Source organism: Miniopterus natalensis, chromosome 1, assembly GCF_054644295.1.
Source record: "Miniopterus natalensis isolate mMinNat1 chromosome 1, mMinNat1.hap1, whole genome shotgun sequence".
In the NCBI taxonomy this organism is placed as follows: domain Eukaryota; kingdom Metazoa; phylum Chordata; class Mammalia; order Chiroptera; family Miniopteridae; genus Miniopterus; species Miniopterus natalensis.
The window spans coordinates 2896445-2900359 of record NC_142081.1 but is presented as its reverse complement, the minus strand read 5'-3'; the positions used below and the strand labels follow the sequence as shown (position 1 = coordinate 2900359).

The following is a 3915-nucleotide window of genomic DNA, read 5'->3' as shown; positions in this document are numbered from 1 at the left end:
TTAGCTGTTTTCATCCTGGGTCACACACAACCCCCTGACCCTGAAGGGTCTCGGCAGGGGCTTGTCGACTGGTCTGCCTTCCTCACAACTTCTCAGCCCCATGGCACCTCTCAGGCATTGTCCTCCCTCAGTCTCCACACTAGCTACATCCATCCCTTTGGGGTCTAGGTTCTCTATGTGGCTCACCTTAGGGTGCACCCAACCCTCTATCACCCCATCCTCTAGCTCCGGACAAGCTCATACACACCCACAGCATTTTTTAAAAATATGTCTTTTATTGATTTCAGAGAGAGGGAGGGAGAGAGAGAAACATCAATGATGAGAGTCATTGATCGGCTGCCTCCTGCACGCCCCCTACTGGGCATGTGTTCTCACTGGGAATTGAACAGTGACCTCCTGGTTCACAGGTGGATGCTCAACCACTGAGCTCACACCAGCTGGGCTCACACCCACAGCTTTATTTGCAATCTTCCCAGAAGGCCCCAAACACCTTTGGCCCAGCCTCTCCGTGGAACTTCCAGGTCTGTTTCCAGCTTGGATGTCCCGAGTGCACCTCCAACTCAAAATGCTCCACAGACAGTTCACCATCCCCCCCGCCCAAGCTGCTCTGTTCCTCCTCTCATCACATCTGGCCCCTCACACCCAAACCATGTTTGGATGCCCAGTTAAAGCTGAATTTCAGATAAACAACTAATACCAGTTTAGTATAAGTATGTCCCAAATATTATATAACACATAAGAAATTATTTACTAAATCTGGCAATCCTATCAGGACAGGGCCAGAGGGGAGACTTTGAACAAAGAAATGACTTTGTTTTAAAGTGTAAGATGATTTTTAAATTAGCTCATTCATCCATCTGATGCTTATTATTAAACACAGACTATTCTAGACAGTGTGCTAGGCTCTGGGCACTGGGTGTAAGCAAGTGGACAGGATGCCTGCCATCACTGGCATTCCCTCTGCCCTGAGGGCACTACCCCCTTTGGCCTACACTTACCCATGCTTGCCCTTCAGAACACGGTCAAGTATCAAGTGTCCCAGTCTCAGGAGCCTGCCCAGCCCTCCATGACCAGCAGGCCTTGCTTGCCCTCACCACCCCTGAGCCTCTCCTCGCTCACGCCACCTGCTAGACTGGGTGCTCCCAGGGGACAGCATTAGGCCTCTCTTACTCACAGCTGGTTCCCTGGGGTTAGGGCACTGTCAAGCTTAATGACTTTTTCACTGTGTGGCTCTTTGTCTGAACCTGGGTCTCCAGACTTCCTGGGGGTGGGGTGCACTACCTAACAGCCTTTCAACTAAATCTGTTCTGTTATTAGCAAGACTTGGCTTTTTTTGTACTTGCGACAGGGAACCCTGATGATACACTGGCTTGGGAGCAGTTTTTTGGAGCATTCAGACCAGGGGAGTGGACAGTGTGGAAAGCGGGTTGTTCCCTTCTCCTGGAGCACCTGCCACGGCAGCGCAAGTAGCCTCTCAGAGACGGTGGCTCCCGGGACATACAGGCTGGGGAAGCGAAACGTTTTGAGTTTTGTCTACCAACATTTATTTTTTTCTTTATTTTATTGCACACAGGCCCTATCCCTTCGGAGTAAATACTGCCAGTTGCCCACCCAGCAGCTAGTTCATGATTTATTCCCGTGCTAAACGAGAGAGCAAAATGAAGGCATTTTCCAGACAGTAAAAAAGGGGGAGGAGACATGAAGGAACCATTTAAAATGACATTTGCCATTATTTAGGAATAGGCTTATGATAGAAATATTACGTACAAAAAGGAAGATTAAAAATTGTATCTCTTAAGCAAGATTACATTGAAATATGTATACACACACACACACACATATAAATACAGGGTATCCCCAAAAATGTACACACTTTGAATAATTACATATTTCAATGGGCTAAATCTGAAAAGCAAGAACCATCATTTGAGCTGTCAGCTGTTAAAGTGTGTGTACATTTTTGGGGACATCCTTTACACGCCTGTACAGTGAAAAAAAGAAAAAGGCAGGAAGGATGCCAAGGCCCCAGCGACGGCTGGGAAAGTCGGTGGCTCTTTTGTCATTTTTCGGGTTTGCTGTTCTTTTCTAAGCTTCATTTAGCCACCAAAAGCTCTGGATACACGAAGTTCCAAGCTGCAGAGATCCTCGGAGGTAACAACGGCCTTGAGTTGCAATATTTGAAAACTTTTCTCGCGAGCTGAGGCTCCAAAGTGCAACGTGATTTGCCCCGTGGAAGGCTCCGCGGGCTCTGGGGCCGCCTCCGCTCTCCCGGGAAGCGCCGGGGTCTCGGGTGTTTCCTCGGCCGAGGGGCGGGGCGGCGGGCGCGGCGCAGGCGCAAGATCCTCATAGCAGCAGAGGCGCCGCTCTGCCCCCGGCCGGCCGGTTAGCTCAGTTGGTTAGAGCGTGGTGCTAATAACGCCAAGGTCGCGGGTTCGATCCCCGTACGGGCCAAGGTTGCTCTTTTTAAAAGTTTCCTATTATTAGTAATTTTTACGATTATCTAAAAATAAGATTTTGGGGAGCTGTAAGCCCCGGGCGACCAGGAGAGAGAGACGGAATCGTTCCGTACTCCACCCCAAGTGGTCGCGGGCGGCCGGTGGGGAGACACGGCGGGACCCCGCGCCCGCACGGCCCGGTGACTGGTTACCCACGAATTCGCGCAGCACCCCGCAGGCGCCCTTCGGGCCGACTTACGACGCTCTCGGAGGCTACCGCCAGGTGCTCCCCAATGCAGAGCTGCGGGGGGCCCTCGGTGGGGACCCCGGGGTCCTTAGAATTGAAGCCCAGGCTTGGGAGTCATTCCTGGAGTCGTTTCCTCCCGCAATGTGTATGGACAGAGCCTAAGGAGCCCGGGGCGCGCCCGCGCCGTCTACGTCGGAGCCGCAGTGAGGGAAAGACACAAATGCCAACCCGTCGGGCTGTGGAAGCCCCTGGTAAGCCCTCTCTTGCTACCCCCCCCCCCCACAATATTTTATTGATTGATTTTTAGCCTGTATGTGCCCGACTGGGGAATCGAACCTGCCATCTTAGCGTATGGGGGACGATGCTCCCGCCGACGGCTGCCCGGCCAGGGCCTCTTGCTACATTTTAGCTTTTCAGAGAAATCTCAGGCTTCCCTTCTCCCTCCTGGTCGTGCAGTTTGCAGCCAGGCGACAGCTGGATTAATGTCTCACTCACGGCTCGAGTCTGCAGGTGTGTTTAGTTTAACAAAAGCAGCCTTTTAAAGGTCAGTGTGTTTTCTGTCGGGGTCCAGCCAGGTCTCTAGCCGTCTCTGAAAAGCCTTCAGAGCCGGGGACTGAGTGTGAATCCGGGTGGGGGCTCCCCTCGCTGCCCCGCTCACGCACTCCCTCCCATGCCCCGCCCAGCGCTCAGCCCCCGAGCGTGCGCCGGGCACCGAGAGAGTCGCTGTCACCTCCACCCTCACGGGGCACGCAGTCCGGGCGAGTGGGCGGGGGGGGCCGCCCTGGGGACATTTTGGGGGCTGGAGGCACACTATTAAATATGCTCATTTGGAATCCCCTCCCAGATCTATTAGCTCAGAAGGTCTGGAGGGGGGACCAGGAACCTACAAGTCCTGCCACGACCCTCAGGTGACCGATGCACGCGCTGCTGATAACATTTGGGTGGTGTGACGACAGGCCTGGGGCTCTGGAACCCCGGCAACGGACGCGCGGGAGACCTTGGACAGCTCCCGCCGGAGGCGACCCCGGAAGGCTAACCAAGCCTTGCCGGCCGGTCCTCTCTTGTGACGCACAGGGGGCGGGGCCACCTAGGCTCCGCCCACCGACGCACACTCCGCGGTCGCCTTCCTGAGCCCCTTGGCCCCGCGGGCCCCCGTAGCCGCCCCTTTCCGCGGTGACGCACTTCCGGCGCGCCCGGCTCCGCGGCCGCGGTTCGAGTCCCCACCTCGGCCGG

At 54.8% G+C, this 3915-nt stretch overlaps 1 non-coding gene across 1 annotated transcript; it reads left to right on the top strand.

Moving 5' to 3' along the window:
• Window positions 1–2377: 2377 nt before the first annotated feature.
• On the top strand, window positions 2378–2451 carry TRNAI-AAU (transfer RNA isoleucine (anticodon AAU)). The gene has a single exon. It is a non-coding gene; the product is annotated as a tRNA-Ile (tRNA).
• Window positions 2452–3915: the final 1464 nt, after the last annotated feature.